Raw genomic sequence first — 18,627 nt, 5'->3', positions numbered from 1 at the left:
TAAAGTTTTGTGTGGTATTTGTTTTAGTATCCTACCTGTGAGGTCCACTTAAGTAGAGGGGAAAGATCCCTATAGATAATTCCTGCTCTTCTGAACCAGAAAGTATAATTTATTCTCCCACCAAAAAGCAGAACTGCCAACATCAATCTCAGGTGCATTAGCAGGAAAAACAAATGTTTTGAAATGCAGGGAGAAAAGAAAAAAATGATGTAAATATGAATTAATCACCAAAACCCATAATCAGATGCTTTAGTGGTCACTCTTATAATTACACACAGTGCCCTGGAGGGCAGTCATACAGAAGCAAATACATTTTAGTACATCATAGGGATAATATATTGCTAGCTCTAGTGTGAGCATCAGTCTATGAAAAAAGTCAATATGGAGCATCTAAAGGTTTTTCTTTTTTAAATCATACGTACAGCTCAGATCAGAAATATCCATCTTAGAAAAGGCAATCTTCCAACATACCAAGATTACTGCTGCCTAAAATTTTTTTTCCCCTTTTTACTAACAGCTTCTGACAAAGCTAGTAACAGCCTTGTCACAAATCAGTAGGTAAAACTGCAAGGATTAATTACATGTTATTTGTTTAACTTCTCTTGAAATCTGCCTCCAGCCCTTCTGTTTGAAAATGTATTGTTTCACCTAAATCATCTTTTCTTCATTCGCACTGTGCTACCCAGCCTTACAAGCACATTAAGCATTTATCTCCTTTTGTTTAGGAAAGGAATGAATTTAAACAAATGGAAAACATTTAACATGTTTGTGCTCCACTAAAACTTAATTCTGCTTTTAATCCTGGACCAGATTCTTGACAGATTCATTTCTACTATTAAGTTAAACTTGAGTCTCTTTCTTCCTGATGAGGCTAACAGAGGAAGATGCTACTCAGCACAAGCAGTGGTATCAATTTTTGCTCCCGCTATTTGATTCTACTTTATTAGACATACTCAAAGCTCTGTTTCATTTTGTAGCTTCCTTCTCAACTTCCTCTCCTTTGCTATACTGTCACAGCTCACACTTCTAACAATATGCTACGGGCAAGCAATAACTACAAGAGAAAGTTACTTAGGAAGAAGAAAGTCAAAGGAGAGGCAGATAACAAACTCTCTTCTCTCTAATTAGAACACAGTTGACTGGCTTAAATATTGTTTCTCTCATGCCTAGTTATCCCTAACTAACTGTCAGATCCAACATACAGATCCAGTCATTACTTATTGATAAGCTACAACAATAATCCAACCAAAAATAAACAAAAATGGTCAACATTCCATGTTATGAAAAAAAATGCCCAAGTATCTATCATCACACCTCACACTGCTTCCAGTCCCAATAAGATCACAGAAGCAACAAACATTCAGCCAAATCACATTGTTTTCTTAATTGTATAGCATTTAACTGGGTGGGGTTGTTTTTTTTTTTTTGTGTGTGTGTGTGTGTGTGTGTTTGTGTTTTGTTTTTTTTTTTTCCTAACGCCTCAATTCTTTTTCTAGTGCCTAATGTGACTTCAAAAAAAAATGTTATTTACTAATAACCTGCAAGAACCAACCCTTCCCTTCCCACTTTTTAGCATGAGATGAAGTCACCAGCAAATGAACCCTTTCCCTGTTGAATGAAAGCTGCACTCTGGGCAACCTCACACTCAAGACTTTCTGCACTTGGCTTCTAGGGTGTTTGCTCTGAGATCATCAATAAGCATAGCCCTTGCATGCTCCCAGCCAGTCAAGTACTGTCCTCTTCCCCTGATTTTCTGTCATCCAGATAAAAAGTTGTTGTTTCTCTTGTTAAGGGTGTCATGCTGACAGTCAGGACAGCATCTAGCCTGCAAGGCAGGCAGCTGCTTCCACTGCTGCAGGAGCTGTGCATCAGAGCCCGTTCATCCCTGGTGACCCTGATGCTGCCTGCCTAATCCCAATAAATCACGGGCTCAGACAGCTCCTGCAAACATCCCCTGATGGGCACTAAAAGCAAGGAGGAAGCAGAGCACAGATTTTTTATCTTTGTCATTCCTGCAGTTGTACCAGCTGAGTACTGCCTTACAATATTCACTCCTGCAAACGCCCTCCCAAGAGGAACATGTGCCAGGGAAGATCAAGCTGTGCTTTCTGCTGAGCACAAAAGTCATGCAGGATGACCAGACCTTGACTGCCACACAACTTTCCTTTCAGCAATATTTTTTTTCCGGGAAAAGCACAGTCTATTTTCTTCAGAGCAGCCCCATATAGCAGTGGCCTGATAAAGTCAGTGTCCTGAGCACCTTGCGATGGTGTTTCGTCTAGGCTGCCCCATGACATCTCAGGTGCAGCCCAGAACTTGTCTGTGCTTTGCTGCTCAAGAGTGAGTGAAAGAAACATGCACTTCAGCTGTCCCAGGAGGACAAGCATTGTCTGGAGCTTTTACAGCATGTCTGCAACATTTACATAGAAAGACAAGGTGCTGCTTTCCCTCCAGATAGGAGATGGCAAAATTAAAGGGAATTAAGACAGATGAACTGTGGTCCTGCCAGTAGAAAGTTACCTGGATTTAAATCCTACCACTGATGCCTACTCTGTACCATATAGGATTTCCACTATTCTGCATGACATACATAGAAGCAGCAATATACCCAAATACAGGCAAGTACTTGCAGGTCCAGCTTGTAGTCTCTTAGGCAAAAGTAGCATAAATTACTCATAGGATAACACATGAATAAGCCCAAATTGAGTCCAAAAACAGACTTCTTACGCATACCCACAAAGCAATGAGCTCTAAGTTTTGGGTTGGATTTAGATAACATAGTACCATTGATCACTGCTGCAGTATCTACGAAATAATTCGCTTTTCCACTTTAGAATCATGACTGAGCCCATAATTATTTAGTACCACATGCCAACTTCCAAGCGAGTTAAAGATAAGGCACATTCATCATCACTGCCATTGGTCTGCTTGTTCAGAATCAGTGCCAACCACACCAGTACAGGCTGTGGGTCAGGCAACCTGCAACTCCTTAGCTACAGGTTACACATAAAACAAACAGAAACATCTAAAACAATTATGAAAACAGGAGAGGGGAAAATAGAACAATAAAATAAAAGAAAACCAGCACAATAATATTTGCTGGAAGCAACAGATTGTTTTGGGTCAGGATGATTTATATAATAATTGCATCTTGAGCAAAATCTGCCAGCTGATACATGCAAAACATAAATCACAACTGATTGAACTTGTTCATCAGCAATGGGACGCTTCCTTCTTGGAGAGGGAAGAAAGGGGGAAGCTTCTTTCTCTAATAAAGAAGAATTAGAAGTATTTATTGCAGTATGTTCAAAATGCTATCTTTCTTGAAAATCTTTCTATTAACACATTTTCTTTTGGATTCATCTATCTTCATAAGAGATCCGTTCCCTTCTGCAGTCCCTGCATGAAACCTCAGCTTCCTTCCACTCCGTTCCCTGCAAATCCTTGCAGCCAGCATTATACCAGACACCAAGTAGCTGTTTGCTTTTAATTGCTATCAGCAGCAATCAGGACAAGAGAAAAAGAATATTCACCAAGCTGCAGCCAGGATGCAGAGCAGATAACTCTCAGCTGGCCAGGGTCTCTCCATGCTTCCTCCTTGCCCGTAGGGGCTGCTGGAGGTGCATGCAGATGAACACCTTCATGGCAGCCTCACTTTGAGCACTGCGTGCAGATGGGGGCACCGCAGTACAAAGAGACCATAAAACTGTTAGAGAACGTCCAAAGGAAAACTACAGAGATGGTGAAACACCCCGATGGCAAGACAAATGGGGAGCAGCAGAGATCCCCGGGTGTGCTCAGCCCAGAGCAGAGGAGCTGAGGGGAGGCCTGATGGTGGCTGCAGCTCCTCACAGGGAGCGGAGGGGCAGCGCTGAGCTCTGCTCTATGTGACAGTGACAGGGCCCGAGGGAACGGCATGGAGCTGTGTCAGGGGAGGGCAGTGGGGGTTGGGGACAGGTGCTGCACCACAGGGCGGTGGCATGGAACGGGCTGCACAGGGCTGTGGGCAGAGCTTCAAGCTGCCTGAGTGCAAGGAGCATCGGAATAGCACTATTGGTGCATGTGTCTGAGATTTGGATGGTGCTGTGTGGAGGCAAAAGTTGGACTCAGTGGTACTTATGCATCTCTTCCAACTCAGGGTATTCTATGATTTTCCTAAACAGCACAAAGTTAGTCATAGCTTGCTTGAATTCCAAATGATGGTGTATTAACTTCTCTTTACAAAACACCTGCAATTCTACAGAGAAGGGTTGGGGGGAAACATGTTCCAAGTATCTATCTCCAAGCTGTGATTTATCAGGAAAATTTGAACAGCTTGAAGACTAATTCAGAAAGGTGAGCTGTTGTAACTTCACACAAAGAAGTTGAAGAGATTTCACTATAACATACTTTCAGTTACTATAATTATTGAACCCTGTATTCAAACAAACTCTGCAGACAAACAATCCACAGACAAACCTGAAGGCAGGAGCTGTAAATAACACATAGGAGTAACAGCTGGAGTCTACCAACTGATTCAAGTCCTGTGTCCCCATGCTCTGAATTTGTCCTGCAGAATCCAATTGCAATTTCTGCACCAAGGTATTTGTGACACTTCACTGCCACCAAGAGCTTCCAAAGCCATATTATGCTTTTTTTTTTTTTTTATTTATAAAAGCATACCTTTTTCCTGACTTCAGGGGAGAAGACACTGAAAAATAACGAAGAGAAGCTGCTACTTTAGTCTGAGTCATTCTTTTGTCACACCAATGCAAGTTTTCCTCTCTCCCAGCCTGTTTCACCTCAGCAGTCTGGGAAGTGTTCTTTACTCCTAGGGATTCCTGTATTTGTTCAATGTCAGTGACTCCTACTGCTAACGCAGGAATTGTTATGGTTGAAGTTCAGAAAACAAGTAGCAAAAACATAACTTACTTGTACATAACTGCAAAAAATAAAATTATCAGAAGACAAAAGGAAAGTTTGCACTGAATTATATCAGTAGTAGCTCATACCAGAAGTCAACAAGAGGACTCCTATCACAGATTGTAAGACAAACTCCTAAAAATCCTAAGCACACATCCAGAAGTTTTTACAAGACATAGTCATCACTTATCTACAGACGAAGCAGCTTCACGTTCCTATTCACATTCACCATAGCATAGCTCTAACATTTCACATGTTAAAAAGAAGAAAGCTGAATGTGCCCCAGAAGGTCTGCTCCCCTGCTGTCAGTGCTACCTCCAGGTCATAACATAAGCACCTTAAGAGACAAGCAAATGACAGAGCACTAAAAGCAAATCCTTCCAATGACACGGACTTCGAATTCTATTATCAAATGAGCAAGTGCTCATTATTTGATAAGATGGAAAGTGTAATACTCAGCAAAATTATGATATATGGGTACACTTTGGCATTAAAGAGAGCAAACAAATTCCCACACTTCAGTTTCTCTTCTAATCTTTCACTGGAATATGTGACGTGATATTTCAAATAGATAAATGCTGTTTCATTAAAAAACATTAGGCTTTTCAGAATTTTAATCCTTGTTTTTATAACAGCCACTAACACAGAGGCACTAAAATTAATATAAGTCTGCTCTTGGTAGATACTATTGTTTCCCAAGAAAATTCCCCCTTTTCTCCCATGTAATAGGACACAATACACCACTTAGCAGCAGACCTTAATTGCACATTTCCAGAAGTAGTAAACATTTGGATGACAATTTCCTTTTGTGTTTTTTTCCTTATTTGATTAATTCATAATGATGGAATTAGAGATTTCCTCCTTGCTTAAGCTTGATATAAGCCTCATTTATGGAACTTCAAGATTAGGATAATTTGAATGATTCCATATTTCTGATGTTTTATAAATATAATGAGAGGAAACAACTTCATATGTTGTTTACTTCATTATCTAGAGGTCAAGTAGTTATTTGGTATGGAAGGGATAACAGTAGTGAATTATAGAGTAAACAAAATAACATCATCATTGCTCATACATATTAAAACTATGCCTGAAGACAAGCTACTGTTCTGGCAACACACAAACGACTCAGCCCTTAACCATGAAGAACTGTTAAGTTTTAAATGCCTGAGCCAGAAGAGGACAAGCAAAATGACAACAAGAAATAGAAACAGAACAAGAAGAGTTATGATGCTCAAGTATCAGGTTGTTAGTTTTTTTGTTTTGTTTTCTCCTTTTTAAGTCTTTGCTCTAGGGCTCACTTAGAAAAACAACATTTAAGTAAGAGAGAAAGCCTAATGAAAGGTAGGAAATCAAGGTGAATAGCCAGAAGAAAGGAGTCAGTCCAGTTCACCCACAAAAAAAAGAAGTACATCAAAAACACCCTGTTCCCAAAAGGCAGCATAGCCTCCACAACCACAGCAGGTGCTCTAAGACCACACTACCAACAACCACAGTACCTTTTCCTGGTGCCTGTGCTTTCCAGTCCTTAAGGTACAGCTTCTTCCTGGATTACCCCCAGGTTCTCGGCAGCTAATCTAGCTTAGACAGAAATCATGGTTTATAACATTGCCCTCCTGCAGCTGAGAGTGGTAAGGAGATGAGTGGGCCCAGGTGCTTGTTGCCCCCACAGTAGCAAATGAGGTAGCACAATCTGCTTTCCCATCCCTCACAGGTTAACATGGAGCTCATTGTGTTTATTGAGGAAAACAGCCTGAATGACTCAATAGATTCTTATCTAAAGATAAATGTTGTAACAGCAAAGATAAGTGATTAAGCTATGTTTAATTAGTTTAAAAACATATAACATCCTTGTGAAATTCCTTATCTTTTTCTTCTTTGATGTCCTGATTGATAAGCTGCTGGAGTGTGTGAGCATATCAGAGGTTACTAGCAAGCCTAAAAGGAGCAAACAAATATAGAGAGGGATAGACAGTACCGTAAATGCAGTAATAGTTTGCAATATTGAAAACAGTATGAGGAAAACAAATGAGAGCCTTGAGCTCTGAACTGTGATTCTTCCACTTTCCAGTCCGAACAGTAAGAACCTTTTATAGCCATCTCAGTACCAACAAGCACAAGCTCTACAAATTGCCTCAGTGTCCACATCATGCCTGTGTGGTGTTACTGTGCCTGTAACTTCATCTCGTACCAAATTTAAAGTGATATAACCCGAGAGACACTTCTACGTGATGCTGTCAGACCTTGGACAGGATCTCTAGAATGGTGGGAGGCATCTGAGATGGACTGTGCAGCACTGCAGTCACAACCATGCCACCCCCTGAGAGAGCAATAGGGGAAACATTAAAGGGAAACTCGGAGATGAGAAGAAAAGTGCTCATGGTGGTAGAATATTTGTGATGTGAGAGGGAAACTAGGCTTCATGTGGCCATTGTTTCTCTAAGGAAGCTCTAATTGTCCCATAAATCACTTGGGCTTTCCTCTGGCTGAAATTCCACTCTCAGATGGTGGCTACTTGCTGATAATGGACTGCAGCATCATTTGCTGTAAATCGGGGTGGCTCTGCAAATGCCAAGGCAGCTGAGTATCTGGCCCTGAACATCGTGCAAACATGCAGCACAAAGGTGCCATCCGCTCAGTGGATTTACAGACATTCTCTGCTAGAATGAATGGGCTTGTCTTTATAATTCACTGCTTTCTATGTCACTGAGCCCAGAGCTGCCATGGCTGTGCTTATTCCACGCAGCTTGCAGGCTTGCTCTAAACCAGAGTGCCTTGCTCACAATTTTGTTATACAGAGAGGCTGGGATGCTGCATCCCAATACCCAGACAGGATGTGCCTAAGGTGGAGACTCCATCCCAGGGCTGGGAATCTCGCTCCTTGATGCTCCTCCAGAGCCCTCATCCCATTGAAGAACACCCCTCATTCACTGCATTTGGTCAGCACTGCAGCAGAAACCAAGGAGCTTGTGGGTCCACACGTAGAGCTTCCCAGCATGTGAATCCCATCCCAGTAGTGCCATTAATGAGCATTAGAGAAGGCATTAGCTGTTGCTGGGAAATTACAGTTTTCCTGGCTATTTTTGTCTCTGGGTTCTCTGTGTAAAGCTAACTTGGCACCATGTCTCTGTGATGACTATTTACATAATTACAACTGGCTTCTGCTCTAACCCACCACCTTAGGAGTCCCAGGCTCTTTCACATGGATGAAGGAGAATGAAACAAGCACATTGCTTTTGAAATCTGTCTCTGAAAATCTCTGATAGCAGCAAGCACTGATTACATCACAGAAACAGACATGTTTTTCAATAGGGAATACAGATTTCCTATTTCTAATTATTTATAGAAATGCCCTTTCCCTCTGATATAAATAATCTCCTCAAACCTTAGTGCTTGCTTGCTGTGAAAAATGATTCACATGGGGCTGCATGTATTGTTTTACTGTGTGTTTGTTCATTGCCATGCATTTGCTGATCCAGAAAACTGAGTCTGAAAATGGTTTCCTGGGAATGGCTCCCAATAAAAACAGTGCCAGTGGCCTCATCCAGCCTCCAAATCCTTGAGGTACTACTGAAATTAACTTGAATTGCATGCAGAAGTGTAAGTGAATGTCTTTACATTTTTTCTATCAAATATTTATAGCATCTATTTTCTCTTCATTGGCAGATTTTGCAAAAGATGTTTTAATGAGTTTACCCTCACGGAAGATTAGCTCTGTTAATTTACAGAGTTAATTGTAGTGCTGGATGAACCTGCCATGATTTAAACAGGCATTTAAATTAGAACTGGAGTTTAAACGTTTCTTTGAACTTTGAACAAATCAGTTTGGTCCATGAAACCAGACAGAAGCCAGGATTCCCATGGGACCCCACAGTCAAGATCCTGCCAATACATCATGGAGGTGCAAAGGAAAATAAGTGATGAGGAAGGAACTTAAGCACAGTTTTGGTGAGCCTAAAGGGTTACTACAGGATTAGACCAGCCTGCAGATAGACTGCAGAAAGATGTGCATAGCCTCTAGACTGCCCTTTTCCCCGTTTCACCAAAATGTTTTTGCTCCTCTCAAGGGCTAAGCAAATGCTGGTGCCCAGCTGGTGCAGGGATGCTTGTGTCATGTTGAAAGCTGATTCCCAGGGCCCCACTCTGATTTACTGACTTCCCATCAAGTGTATTACTACTCTGTAGCAACAAAGCAAAATCTGATTCTCAGTGATGCTGAGACAGCTCCTGCAGATCTCAGGAAGGCTGCACACAGCAGAAGCCTCAGTGTGAGCTGGTGCTTTAGGGAGCTTTGCTGCCCTCTGTCACACACTCACTAATAATTTCCAGTGAAATTATCTACAGTATATTTTTAAAAGACCAATCAAATGTGAAAAATTCTAATGACTAAGTGTTGTTTTCACCTTTTATAACGGACTGGTGAGAGAAGTGTACTTTGTCACCAATGAAAAGTGTATTTTCAGAGATGGAATTGTTTGTTATGAGAAATCACTAAGGTGATCCATTTTGACATCTTAATTATCCTGCCCCCCGCTCAGCACTGATGAGACCTCACTGGAGCACTGCGTCCAGATGTGGAGTCCTCAAAACAGAAGAGAGGATTGCACCCAGAAGAGGGCCACAGAAATGATCCAAGGGATGGAGAGGACAGGCTGAGAGAGCTGTGCCTGTTCAGCCTGGAGAAGAGAAGGCTCTGAGATGACCTGATAGTGGCCTTCCAGTATTTAAAGGGAGAGTATAGGAAAGAAGGGGACAGACTTTCTAGCAGGGTCTATTGTGATAGGATAAGGGGAAATTATTTCCAACTAAAAGAGGGGAGATTCAGATTGGATATAAGGAAAAAGGTTAGTGAGGGGCTGGAACAGGTTGCCCAGAGAGCTGGTGGAAATCCTGTCCCTGGAAACACTCAAAGTCAAGCTGGATGGGGCTCTGAGCAAACCAATCTAGCTGGGCATAGGGGAGTTGGAACAGATGACCTTTAAAGGTCCCTTCCAACTCAAACCATTCTATGATTCTTTGATGCAACAAGATTTCCACAGCAGCATAAAAATAATGCTAATTTATTTGAGTAAGTTCTGAAAAAAAAAAAAAGTTGAAGCGCAGTAAGTGGAACATGAAACCCTGTGATATGCCATCCTAAGTAGGGAGCAGTGTAACCACGCAAAGAGCATTACACGTGTCAGGTTGGGCAGGGGAGGTTTTCCTTCTGTCCTGGAGTTGGTCTGTACAACCACAGCACTGTAGAGACTGCAAAAAAGAGCACTGCTAGGCAGCTGGGATCTCATCAATAACTCAACTCATTAGCGGTGTGTGGTGACTTGAACTGCCATTTACCTCAGTAGACTTAGAGGAGTGAATTGGTGTCTTTTCTGATTTTTCTTTCAAACATTGCTGCTGCTCTGTGTAAATACTTCTTCACAGGCAATTAAAAGACCAAAGACAGGAGCAGGAGTTAGAGAGACAACACTGTGTGTTAATTAGATTTTTTGCAAGTAATTGACCCAGTCACGCAAATGGATGTCTGAGATTTGTTACTGCTGTTGCTGTTTTATCTGAAATAGTTTTTCATTAAATTAACATAAAGTTTTTTTTACCAAACATGAAGACTTTCAATAACAAAAGGTTTTGATCTTTTAGGTTTTGGGGGTGGAAAACAGGACTCACTTCTTAACTGCATATAAAATTCACTCTAAAAAAAATCTAAACCTAAAAATCTAATAGCTTATTTCTTGAAACTAGGTCTGTACCATTAAGTCATTTGTTTATCTGCTGCACTCCCATCCCTTCTTCTCTCACAGCTTCTGAAGGCTGCTGAGCAAGATGTCTGACAAAAGAGAACTCTGATTAATGTTCACAGAAGAATGCTGAAGGGCAGGTTTCAGCATCTCTACAAACAGCAGGAGGTGCTGTGTTCACTCTGTGGTGGGCTCTTCAGCGTGGAGCAACTCTACCCTGTGGGTGAGCTGAGGCATACTAACTGTATCTGAAATAATCACAGGAGAAAGTTTAGATAGTGCTGAAACGTGCCAAAATGGAGGGTTTAGAGGGGGCGGTGGAGTGGGAGAGAAGACGTTCGCGTTGTGCTTTGTTTCCCTAATTTACTCTGCTAACTGGGGCTTTGTTGATTTAGTCTTGTTCCCCAACCAGTGTTTCAAAGCTTTCAGGAGCACTGCGTGTTTAAGTATTCTGTAAATCTAGATTTGGATATCGTCTTCTTCCACATATGTACAGGATTTATTTCAGCAGCAGAAAATCTGTCTCTTACCCAAGCACTTCGTCCCTGCCATGCCACTAAATCCCACCTCCTTCTTTATCTGGAGGCCATTAATTCCCACCACGCCTGGAGACGTGTGACTTGTGGCCTGGCAATAAGGCTCTTTCATCTGTAAAAGGACCCAGCTTTGTGTTAGCAGGGAGTGTGAGCACAGAGGCTGGAGCATTAACAAGCAGAATTAGAGGGTTTGCCAGCAGCTATTTAGATGAGATTAAAGAAGGTGTTAGGAGAGATTAGGTGCGGATGGGTTTGGAGATAGTGATAGGGGTCAGTGGGGACATAAGGGAGCACACAGGGACGGCACTGTGACATCCACTGGCTCAGGACAAGGTTTGTATCAGTGACAGGCAGTGGAGGTGGGAAGGCAGGGCATGAAGTGACCATGTCCTGCAGGAACTGTATGAAAATTTCTATCCGCGCCTGTCCTAGCCTACGAATGGCTGGTCCAGCCCTAGAAATCATCTTTTCTCTGCTGCTCTTCCATTTCTTGTCTATAAGTGATGGAAATGAGTCTTGAGAGCATACATCTGACTTGTTTATATTGATCCTTGTAGACAGAGGACTACTAAAGGTGCCCCCCACTTTTTCTTTTTTCCACAAGTTAATTAGTAAGTTCATGCTTCCTGGATCCTCCTTCTCTACCCCTCCACCCCTCCCTTGACTTTTAAGCACTCCCAACGATTACAATAACGACTTCCACAAAAGAATGAAAGAGAAACCCTGTTAGTTCTTAGTTTTTCCTTTTTCCCTACTGGCTTCTGCAGTCTTCAGAAAGGTGAATGATGTGTTTAGGCTCGTCCTTCCTCTGCATAATACACCCTTGTCTCAAAATCCACCACTCCTAAAGGAACGGTGTAGCGTGGAAAATGTAAACTTCAGCAAAGGTTATTGTGTAGATAGGATCCCCAAATCCAGAGATTGGATCCCTAAGCCCTCTCAGGCAGGAGGAGGATGGAAGGTGGATGAAGGGTTCTCTGTATGGAGGGGAAAGGTGATAAATATGCGTACGTGCAATAAACCGCGGATATTTAAAAAAAAAAAGAAGCAGATGATGCAGTAAACATCTACATGGCTGAAAGACTCTTCACAGAATGACGGCGTGACTGAGGCAGCCGGGCCCTCTGGGTCTCTCCGTTCTTAGCCCTCGTTACTCTACAGCCCCCTGCTGGCAGCGCCGCTCTCAGCCTGACGCAGCCCCCACTCAGGCGAGGGCAGCGAACAGGCCGCAGGCTGAGGCGGCGCGGAGCAGCGGAACGAGGAGCTAAGCGGGAGGAGGCGGCGGGAGGCCGCCAGGTGGCGGCATTGCACCACCCGGGGAGCGCCGGCGGGGTTTCCTAGCCTTGTTTCCGTAAAGCCGGTTTGTGGTAACTACACCTCGCCCTCATCACCTGTCCAACGAGCTGTTTGCACTGAGTATTTATGAGGCTGTGTGCCCCGTCCTTTTCCTCCTTCTCGGCTTGGTTGCCTGTGCTTTTACCAAAGGGATTCAGCACAACGCCTCTGCAAAGAAATAATTATCTGGGTGTGGATTTATGCCACTTAGAATTGAATCATTAAGGTTGGAAAAGACCACTAAGATCATCTAGTCCAACCACCAACACATCACCACCGTTAGGCTACCTCAAGTCTTAAAGTTTTCAAGGTCTACAAACCACAGCTTGCTGTGACAGGCAAGTCCCACAGACCATAAATGTGAATGTCTGATTTAGAAATCCCACCCTTGAGAAAGATGATAATTTGAAGGAGAAAAATCCCAGAGCAAAACAAAGATTATGTTATGTTTATAAATATGTAAAGGGTGTGTGTCAGGAGGATGGAGCCAGGCTCTTCTCAGTGACATCCAGTGATAGGACAAGAGGCAATGGGTGCAAGCTGGAACATAGGAGGTTGCACAAAGATATGAGAAAAACCTTCTTTAAGGTGAGGGTGGCAGGACACTGGAATGGACTGCACAGAGAGTTTGTGGAGTCTCCTTCTCTGGAGACATTCAAAACCCACCTGGGCACACTCCTGTGTGACCTGATTTAAGTGTTTCTGCTCTGGCAGAGGGATTGGACTAGATGATCCTTCATGGTCCCTTGCAATCGCTGACATTCTGTGATTAAAGAAAAGGAGAGCCACATTAACAACTTGCTAATATCTCCCAGCATCTTTAAAAGAAAGGAGTACTTGGTATAGTTTTTATGAGAAGTTGGGTTTTTCTTCTTCCGGAATTAGAGGTGGTGTGTGAGACACAAAATATTCACAGTCACAAGTTAAAAGACAGTTTGCTACCCAAACTGTTTTGCAAGCAGTGGGAATTCATTGGTCTGTGGTGCATCATATATCTTCTATCTCAGTGTGTCCACATAAATTAAGTGTGCAAAATAACTACTTTCTCCATGAATAAGTGCTTATTTCCTAGTACAGACACTGAGATAGATATAAAATCTCAATTTCTGAATGAGAGAAAAATCCACCATTGCTGGGAAACAACTGGAATGCTTCTGTTTTGTCAGACCAGTTAGCAATGTCCATAGAAGCTGGTGCATGAAGGTAGTTGAGAAGAAACACATCACCACACATGGCTGCACAGAGCTTGGTGGGCTTTGTCCTTCTGTATTTCATCTGGCCTTTCTACACACTGCTTTGAGAAGCTCTTTGAGGGGAAAAAATAACAATAATAAAAATAAGCAGGAGTTAAAATTTTTCTCTTTCAGTTTTGTTTCTTTCTATAATTTAGGTATGTTTTCCACAGTTTTGTGAAATAAAATTACCTAACACCATTTGCACCTAGCTCTTCCCTCTAAGATAAATGTTTCTGGACTTTTCAGGGTAACTGTAGAGAAACCCCCTTCAACAGAGGCTTGTGAGGATTTCCATGCTAGAGCTAGGGATGATGTCCATTCTGGGATATCCACACATTTATATGAAGCTCTTGTTCATACAAATACTAGACGAAAATTCCTTTTCAGCTTCAGCCATTCTCTGTTTTTGTTTTTAAATAGCTTTTACTCTCCTAATTGGCTGTCCCTTTCTCACTGCTTTATTCTGCTACTTCTGTGTGCTGTTGTTTGTTCTCATTGCCTACTGAAATTGTTGGACTTGAATCATTCGGCACTGTCATTTCCAGGACTGAATCCAAATATCTTCAACTAATCAAGTCCTGGACAGTTATTTCCCAGAAATGGTGCTGAAAACATCGGTCTCAGACAGCCACAGCAGTAAGGCTTTGCAGTTGGACTTACCCAAAATATTACCATATTTGTGAAACAATTAATAATCTCATCCTCTATCTGTGCGTTCCTTGAAGTTTGTGAGCTGGGAGCCTAACAGAGACCTATAGGGCTGGATATCGCCTTGGTGGCCACACTGCGATGCCTCCCTGGGGAAGATCCAAGCACCAACACTGTGTCTCAACATAAATTGAGCTGCCTCAACTTTATGTTTAATAAACAGTAAGTAACCAGCATCAGCCTTGTTGAGCAGTATCCCTCTCCTTAAAGAAAGTTACAAATATTCACTAGCTTGCTATGGAGGGGTTAGCAAAGGTTTATGCTCTGTTTCAAGCACATTGTAGAATGGCCTCTGTATTCACATAATCAGTAGATCATAAAACCTCAAAGGGAATTTTTATCCCAGAGACTCATTTCTGTCTCTACCAGGGGGCTCAGTGTCATGGAGCTGTGTCAGGGAGGGGTCATTGGGTATTAGGGAAAGTTTCCTCCTCAAGAAGGTGGTCGAGCCCTGGAACAGGTTCCCCAGTCGAGTGGTCACAGCCCCAAGCTGCTGGAGTTCAAGTAGCATTTGAGCAACACTTTCAATTTATTTGAATTTTGGGTTGTTCTGTGTGGAGCCAGGAGTTGGACTTGATGATCACTTCCAACATGGGATATTCTATGATTCTGTGTTTCTATGATTTAGTAATAAAGCTATGAGCAGGCTTTCATGAAGAGCACATTTTTAACCAGAATCTCTTAAAATATTTAGAGAAGGAAAAACTGGAAACTTTTGAAATGTCTTTCAATTGAGCTTTTAAAGGAATTTAAATGATGCCGTTTGTGTGCAACAGCTAGATCACAAATTTGGTTTCTGATTAAATACTGGGGAGAAACTTCACATCACATGTCATTCTGCTTACAAATTTATCCATTGTGAGATGTGACCAAAGTTACTTGAAGATACGCCCCTTTCTCCTTCTCCATGGGTACAGCAACTATGCAACCTGTGGGAAAACAAAAGAAAGCAGAAAGATTTGCCATTGTGTTGCTATATGGAAATACCAGTGGAATCATTGTAATCACACAGGTCACGAATTTCTTTTGAAGTTCTTTGCAGTCAGGTAATATAAACATAAATGTTTTACTGGAATTTCTCTCTCAAAATACTTCAAATTCTGGCTATGGTCTCTAGATGAAGCCGTCAGTGTTTGGTACCACGTTAGTCCTTAGATAGTATTCATTTTTTTCGGACCATATTCAGCCATGCCATACTTCAAGAAAAACACATGAGCAGCTTTCATTACCTTGTTACATAAGTTAAGGAGCAGATAATGCTAAGTTTTACTGGTAGCATTAAGGGGCAATGCATCTTTAATAGTTACACATTATTGCAGGTATAACTGTTTCTCTAAACATTAGACCTGAATAGATGTCTCTGTTCCTTGGTACCTTTTATTACCTCCATCTCTATAAACATCTCTTCAGTTTCTTCTAATGAAAACCCTACTTTATTCCTTTCTGCAAAAGCAGCCCTACTTTTTTTCTTCTGTTCTCTCTGTCCCCCCATGACATGGGTTCAAATTAAATGGTGTTGTATACCTAAGCATTTTTTTCCAAGACAAGCCTTATGGATTCCCGAATGTTGACAGTCTACAGGGAGAAAAACAACATAAATTCCTTTCACTCCATATGTTTGGCAATAATAATAACTGGAGAATCACCTGGTGCTATTTCTTGTGCTGCTCGGTTAAAGGAATGAGTTTCTCTGCTGTCACCCAAATCACGAGGTTTTTCCCCTGTGTCATAGCGTTAAAGGCTTGGAACTGGTCAACCAAGAGATTACAGGGTGAGCAGGAACACTGTGAACAAACAGCACAATCCCTGACACAGTATCTCTCAGCTCCCTAATTACAAAGAAATCACCATGTGCTGATGGCATTCCAGAATACTTTGACCTGAAAACCTAGCCTACAGCCTTCACTAGAGGTAACTTGATAACATCTTGCTAACAAATAAACCAAAGCACTGGTAACACAAATTATTCCCACTGTGCTGAGTGATACCCAAATGCACCGTGAACTCAACTCTGTTTTTCTACCTAAAGCATTTGTGCCATCCCATGCCTGCACGGTGTGGGACACCAACTTACAAAGTCACAGTTTCATGCTGCTGAACACTACACTGTCAAAATGCTCTGCTTCGACCCCTTAGAAGGACTTTGCATAACATTTCGCAATTACAATTTAATCTTCTCATGTGTCTATGGTTTATGCACAGATAAAGAATTTCAGCAGTTCCTGAAGCCAAGGAATCAAACTAGATTCCTCTTGTTCTGACCTGCAAGCATTAGAACACAGATGGTTGTTAATATTTAACTGTACCTTAATCTTTTGCTCATGAAAGATATTTACACATCTCATATTTGAGAAAGAGATACTTAAGGCAATCAGGATTTGGAAATTGTCTTGTATTTTTGTGTTTAAACAGCTGGTGTCAGAAGTTTTCTCAATCCCTACCATAAGTTGTATCCTGATGTTCTAAAATTGAAAGTGTATGGTAGTCTCTTTCTACTATTTTCATGCACCTAGTAACAGACCAGTTTCTTGGAGATGATGCATGTCCACTGCTTTGTGAATTTCTATAGAAGATGTAGGCAATTGTTGCCTATAGAAAAACCTCAGTTGGAGCCTGTCCATGCTCATTGTGCAGTCCAGTGTGGGGTTTTTTTTAACCTGCTGGCAGCTACAGCAGTCTGAGTCCTGTCATATTCATAGATATTTTTCCTGTCTAACAGTCTTATCATTTTTTTCAGCACTTTTAAAAATTATTATTTCAATATGGACACAAACTAAAAATTCCAAAACGATGACTGAATCTGAGCTGCTCATTTGTCATTTCTCCAAGGCCTTTATTTTCAGAGGGTGGCTGGTCAACCTTTTGTGACTCTCAGATCACATTAAAACGTCACAAGCTAGATAAAATACATACTTTTATAATGCCTACTTATAAATGGCATTACTGGCAGAGCCAGAAATTAGATGAAGAGATTCTATCATCAGAAACATTTAGGAGGTGGCATCAGAAGAAATGTTCAGCTTAAAGCTTTTGTAAATGCACGGCTAGGGAGCTTTCTGGTCTCTAGCCCTCAGAGAGAAATGGGAAGGTGAAGTCTTTTCAACAGAAATATAGATACATAGGTATGGACAAAACTGTGCAAGCTTGTAATAACTCAGGAAGCATGATTGGACAGGAGTGAGGTTTCTTAGTCAACCATGTCCAAATGTGGTGGGGTTTGGATCTGATCTCAAAGGCAGAGAGATAAGTCTCTATTTAAATATTTTTTGAAATTATGTTGAAGTCTCATAACTGTCGAGTCTCCTGTCTGTTAACATACAGTTTTGACAAAGATCTATCAATTCCAGGCAAATTAAACTCTCTCAAAGTCTGTGAAATAGTTGGCTGCATAGACTGTTCACATACCCCAGCTCAGGGAAAGATAGCGGTTGGAGCTCCTGTGTTAATGGACCCCGGGGAATCAACTTAGGAGAAAAATTACTCCACAAGCCATCATTCAGGGAAATACTTACTTCTTTAATACATCAGTCATAAGATATCAATTGCAAAGACAATTACAGTAGCACTGTGCTTTCAGAACAAATTTTAATTTATGTTTTTACAGTACCTCAATTGTTTCAGACTTTTTTCCTCCAGCAGGAGACCCTTAGACAAATTCTGGGAAGTTCTGCTGGCCTCTGCTTGTAGGGGATGTTATTTTCTTCTCAAGGGTAATGTAGCAACTTTCCTGACACTGTGAAAGTAAAAAAAAAATGCAGATTTCAGGTCTTTAGAACATGCTAGATGGATGAAACAGACTTCTCAAATATCTCTCTTGCCGTTTTCAGAGGTTCTCAGCTTCTACTAGAAATAGTCCAAGTGCATTGATTTGTTCATTGACTAAATTCCTGCCAATTTTTTCCCTGACTCTTTCTATCCAGATATATATCAGTGACTTGGGCACATAATTCTCACTAATGGTAGAGTAGTATCCTTCATCCTTATCACTGAAGGCTCTTTTCCCACTTGCTTTTTCCAATCTAGTTTCTAGGGTTTCCAAAACTGAAACAAAACAAAACCCACAAAATAAAATAAAACAAAACAAAACAGCAACCATCTTTCACTTCTCAGTGAGATTCATAGATAAAGGTTGGAAACGAGGACCATTCCTAGAGGATAGCTCAATGGTGTGGAAAT

General features: G+C 41.5%; 1 long non-coding RNA gene across 1 annotated transcript; it reads right to left on the bottom strand.

Moving 5' to 3' along the window:
* Positions 1-12,232: 12,232 nt before the first annotated feature.
* LOC109366976 lies at positions 12,233-18,272 on the bottom strand. Its single transcript, XR_002113694.2, has 4 exons — positions 18,059-18,272; positions 15,297-15,380; positions 13,175-13,271; positions 12,233-12,676 (listed from the first exon to the last, which is right to left on the bottom strand). It is a non-coding gene; the product is annotated as an uncharacterized LOC109366976 (long non-coding RNA).
* Between the last annotated feature and the right edge of the window lie 355 nt (positions 18,273-18,627).

Source organism: Meleagris gallopavo, chromosome 3 (genome assembly GCF_000146605.3).
Source record: "Meleagris gallopavo isolate NT-WF06-2002-E0010 breed Aviagen turkey brand Nicholas breeding stock chromosome 3, Turkey_5.1, whole genome shotgun sequence".
NCBI lineage: Eukaryota > Metazoa > Chordata > Aves > Galliformes > Phasianidae > Meleagris > Meleagris gallopavo.
Note: the sequence above shows the minus strand (reverse complement) of the source record. Positions and strands in the feature narration are given on the sequence as shown.